Source organism: Cupressus sempervirens, chromosome 8 (assembly GCF_028749045.1).
Source record: "Cupressus sempervirens isolate cs-2001-9-10 chromosome 8, ASM2874904v1, whole genome shotgun sequence".
Taxonomy (NCBI): domain Eukaryota; kingdom Viridiplantae; phylum Streptophyta; class Pinopsida; order Cupressales; family Cupressaceae; genus Cupressus; species Cupressus sempervirens.
Genome location: NC_143125.1, coordinates 401749239 through 401755238, shown reverse-complemented (window position 1 = coordinate 401755238; position 6000 = coordinate 401749239).

The following is a 6000-nucleotide window of genomic DNA, read 5'->3' as shown; positions in this document are numbered from 1 at the left end:
GCTTCAGCAGTAGTGTTGGTAAAGAAGAAGGATGGAACAATACACATGTACATCGATTACAGGGCATTACATAAGAAGACCATTAAGAAAAAATATCACATCCCACAAATAGATTAGTTGATTGATGAGTTACATGGTGCATGCTTTTTTGAAAAGATTGATCTATGGTTAGGGTATCATCAGATCAAGATGAGGGAAGAGGACATTGAGAAGATAGCTTTTTGGTGTCACTATGGCCACTCCAAGTTTTTGGTTATTCCATTTGGGCTAACCAATGCCCCTGTTACATTCCAAGTTGCATGAATCAGGTATTCAAGGAGCAACTTAGGAGATTTGTCTTGATTTTCTTTGATGACATTTTAGTCTTCAATAAGACTTGGGAGGAGCATTTAAAACATCTTGAGATGGTGTTGTCCACTTTGGAGAAAGAGTCACTATATGCCAAGGAATCTAAGTATGAGTTTGGGATGACTCAGCTACTATATCTTGGGAATATCATTAGTGCAGATGGAGTTCGGGTAGATCTCAAAAAGATTAGGGTTATTGTTGATTGGGCTACCCCTATGAATCTTACATAGCTTAAGGGGTTCCTTAGTCTCTGCAGGTTTTATAAGAGATTTGTTAAGGGATTTCCATAGATTGCTACACCCTTGATAGACCTTACCAAGAAAGGGGCCTTCGCATGGACAAAGGCAAATCAGAGAAGCTTCGATCATTTCAAGAAGGTGATGTCATCATGTCTAGTATTGGCTCTACCAGAATTCACAAAGCCATTTGAGCTTCATTTTGATGCATCGGGTGATGGGATTGGAGTAGTCCTGATGTAGGAGAAGCATCCCATTGTTTTTGAGAGCAAGAAGCTCCATGGAGTGGAGAGGAGCTATTCCATTTATGATTGGGAGATGTTGGATATTATGCATGCATTGGCCAAGTTTTGGCCCTACCTAGTTGGGGGGAAGTTTGTTATCAGAACTAATCAAAACAACATCAAATACTTCATGAGCTAGCGTGATTTGAATGATAGACAACAAAAGTGGATTAAGAAGTAGCAGGCCTATGACTTTGACATTGAGTTTGTCAAAGGTAAAAATAATTTGGTGGAAGCTGCTTTACCCAGGAGACCTCATATTTGTGCTCTAGTTGACATTACAAGAGATTGGAGAAATAAGATTATGATAGAGTATGCGAGGGATAGTTGGGCCTCCAAAGTGATTGCAGGCACCATACAAGATGATCGTTATGTGGTGATGAACAGATTGATCAAGTTCTAGGATAGGATATATTTGATTCCTTCATTATAGTTTAGGGAGGTAATAATCAAGGCATTTCATGATACACCTACAGCTAGACATTCGGGGGTCTTTAAGACCTACATGTAGATCCATGAGCAGTTCACATGGAAAGGGCTCAAGGATGATGTTCAGAAGCATGTTAGGGAATGTGCAGTTTGTTAGCAAAATAAGGGAGAGCACACATATCTTGTAGGGTTGTTACAACCTTTACCCATTCCAAATAGGAAATGGGAAAGTATTTCTATAGACTTCATCACTGGGTTACCATGAGTATAAGGGAGAGATTGCATCTATGTGGTAATTGATCAGCTAATGAAGTTTTCTCACTTCTTTTCTATTCCATCCACTTACATAGCAACACTAGTGGTTGATCTTTTCTTCAAAGAGATATTCAAGTTACATGGGCTACCTAGTTTTATTGCCAGTGATTGAGATAGTAAATTTATGAGCATTTTTTGGCAAGAATTGTTTGGGTTGTGTGGTACAGATCGTACACCTAGCACTAGTTATCATCCATAGACAAATGGGCAGATAGAGATTGTGAATAAATGGGTGGAAGGATATCTAAGGAACTACGTGATTGCACAATAGAGGGCTTGGTTCAAATGGCTACATATGGGAGAGTATTGTTATAACACCACTTATCATATGTCTATCAAGATTACTCCATTCATGGCACTATATGGTTATGAAGCACCTAGTTTCATGGATCTAGTTTTGTGGAATAGTAGAGTTCCCAAAGCAAAAAACTTCTTGCAAGATAGTCAAGATATTTTGAGGGTGCTCAAAGAGAATATACAACAAGCCCAAAATTAGCAAAAATTGAATGTTGACCAGCACCGGATAGAGCGCAGCTTTGAGGTTGGGGATATGATGAGGCTACAACCATACAGATAGTCATCACTCAAAAAAAGCAGAGTAGAGAAGTTGAAGCCTATGTTTTATGGTCCCTATAGAGTGATTCACAAGGTTGGGGAGGTGGCCTACGAGATTGAGCTTCCAAAGGATAGTTAGGTGCATAATGTGTTTCATGTGTCAAGGCTTAAGAAAGTCATCATTCAAAGAGTTGTGCCTTATGCATAATTGTCGCCATTAGATGAGGAGGGGAAGCTCGTATTGATCCCTAAAGCTATTTTTGATACCAGGGAAAGGACTCTATGAAACATGTTGATTAAAGAATATTTAGTCAAATGGAGACACCTGCCAGAGGAAGATGCTACTTGAGAAAGTGATGAGGTGCTATAGCAAACATGACTAAGATTGCTTGAGGACAAGCAATTTCAAGGAGGGTGGACTGTAATGTCCCCATATTTTTATCAACTTATTGGAGTTCTTAGCCTTTATGTTCTCCAAAGGCTAAGTGGATAAATAAGAAATTGATTAAATTAATTTCTTATAAAGTCATTAAATAAATTTAAATTAAAAAGTGACTTTATAGTTAATTAATTTAATTAATTATTGTATTGCAAGGAGAAGCTTCTAGATAGTGCATTAATTATTGGAAGGGAGGGGGCCTTTAGTAATTTAATTTTCTAGAAGCACAATTAATTATTGTATTACTAGGGAGGAGTTTCTAGAAGAGTACATTAATTATTGGAAAAGGGAAGCTTCGAGTAAATGCAATTAATTAATATTTTATTTCCTTCTAGAAGGGTGAAGGAAAAGTATAAATAGAGGTGGGAGCTTCATTTTTTAGCATCTGATGATTGTGAATTGCATTTGATAAGAACTTGGAGGTGTGAGTTATAGATTTGTTTTTGGCATTAGAGGATGTCTATCCTCTCTCATGACATTCTAGACATCATTCCCTTGGGGTTTGACCTTTGGAATTCATTGCTATGTATTTGATTTAATTAGTTTGAGAACTAATACTATTTCAGTGGTGGTTCAATATTTAGTTTGCATAAATTCCTTCTTATTCATGTTATGTGGTTTTAAAACTATGCAAAGACATCAAAATCACTATCAGCAATTGGTTTAGTTCTTGAGCATTTCCACAGTGCCCATTACAAGTCTCCTTACCTTGAAATTGGTTGTCCAATAAAATCTTACATCTTATGACTTTTTGAGACCTATACTAAAAAGTCAAGCTCTAATTGGTGTGTACTTAAAGTTAATTGGCATTTTGTCCCTGATGATTTTGGTCCAAGTTTGTCTCAAAGCCTTATGTTAGGGTATTTGTGGGAAATTTGATCATGTGGTGGTCTTCGAAGCTTGAGATGATGAATTAAGTATAAAACCCCCCATCTCTCCTTGTTTTGAGATACTTTATGATCCATTAGTACTTTGTAAGAATTCATGATCTAGAGGCAATTAAGAAATAAAAATTTAAGATCTCTTTTACAATCAAGCATCTAAGTATCTAAGTATTCAAAGATCTCTTCTAAAAAATCCACGATTTCCTTTTGGGATTTTGTGGAGATCAATCTATTAGATGAACACTTATGATAACATCTAAAAGTCTGTAATAGGCACCCTCGAAATGCCCAAGAACTAAACCAACTATTGATAGTGATTTTGATGTCTTTGCGTAGTTTTAAAACCACATAACATGAACAAGAAGGAATTTATGCAAACTTAAGATTGAACCACTGCTGAAATTATATTAATTCTCAAACTAATAAAATCAAATACATAGCAATAAATTTCAAAGGCCAAACCCCAAGGGAATGACATCTAGAATGTCACAAGAGAGGATAGACATCCTCTAATGCCAAGAACAAATTTATAACTCACACCTCCAAGCTCTTATCAAATGCAATTCGCAATCATCAGATGCTAAAAAATGAAGCTCCCACCTCTATTTATACTTTTCCTTCACCCTTCTAGAAGGAAATAAAATATTAATTAATTGCATTTACTAGAAGCTTCCCTCTTCCAATAATTAAAACACTCTTCTAGAAATTTCTCCCTAGCAATATAATAATTAATTGTGCTTCTAGAAAATTAAATTACTAGAGGCTCCGCCCCTTCCAATAATTTATGCACTATCTAGAAGCTTCTCCTTGCAATAAAATAATTAATTAAATTAATTAAATATAAAGTCACCTTTTAATTTTATTTTATTTAATGACTTTATAAGAAATTAATTTAATCAATTTCTTATTTCTCCACTTAGCCTTTGGAAAATGTAAAAGCTAAGAACTCCACTAAGTTGCTAAAAAGATGGGGACATTACAACAAGCTTTGCAACAAATAAGGAAGGAAAGAGTCGGGTGGAATCCTGCTAGTAAAGCAGCCTATAGAAACAAACTGATTCAAACTTGGAATGTCTACCAGGCCAACTCTCATATGCACTTCCATAGATCTTGGATGGTGTGGGATATGTACAAAACCAAAACTAAACAGAATGCTGAAAATAAAAAAAATTCATAATAACTAAATCCATAATGTAAACATCCTCCAAAGAGGAATTTTTTGTAAAATAAAGGTTGTTTTAAATGTGACATAGAAGTATTAAAGTTGATTAGATAATTAGCTTATGTGTTTTATCTACTCAAAAACCTCTTTTTATTTTGTTGTAAACATGTTTAAAAAAATAAAAAGAAAGAAAAGAAAATTTGACATAAGAATCTTACTAATTTTCTAGTCAAACAAATAAGAAATATGAGTAGTGATGAGAATGTTGTAGACCGTGACATGGTCAATGAAGATAACTAACAATCCTTTATTGATTTACTACTTCAAATTTTGCAAGAAACACAACTAAAGTTAGACAATATGAAAAAAAGAATGAATGAAATAGCAGCCTAGATGGGGCAGAACCAAGAGGAAATACAATCTTCACCCCCTCCCAAAATAAAAATAGAAATCTCTAAACACAACAAGAAAACCCCTCAAGCTCCACTTATCTAGACCGAAAAATAGAAGAAACTTGAAATAGTGTGCGACCTATCTGCAGACATTAAGAAGATCAAACCACCCAAGTTTTCTATTTTTGAATCAGGAGAGGATGTGGAGGCATTGTTAACAAAAATGGAACAATACCTTGAAATTAGGAATTTTACAGAGACCTCAACAGTGGTTTGGGGAATATACCACTTTACTAGAGAAGCTATTGCATGGTGAGAAAATACCAAGGTTAAGCTGAACATTAAAACAACAGAAATTACTTGGGAAAAGTTTGTAACTATCTTTAGGAATTGTTGGTTACCCAAAACCTTCTATGACCAAAAGTTGCTAGATTTTCAAAAATCTCAAAAGGGGATATGATCGTACGTAAGTATTGGGAGAAATTCATTTGACTACTAAAATATGCATCACCTTACCAACAAGATAGGAACCTGAAGGTGAGGAAATTTATCATGGGATTGAATAATAGGATCGAATGGGCAGTTGATGTTCTCACTTCTTGAACCATGGAAGAAAATCTAGAAAACATTGTCCATCAGGAATATAAAATCAAGAGAGATGATTCCATCTGGGATAACAAAAGGAAAATGAATTGGAATTCAGAAGGTGCAAATACTAGGTCCTAGAAGAAACAATGTAAGGATTATAAATTTAACAAGCTAGAACTAAGAGGGAATGGCATTAAGGATTTTTTAAATAACCCCAATGCAATTAAGAATGGAAAAGGCAATGAAAAGAAAGGGCCACCTTCAAGATGCTACACTTGTGGAGGAGATCACTATGCTAATAAATGCCTCGTTAAGACCAACATCAATCAGCAACCTGGACCACCCCTTCCACAACAACAACATGTTTA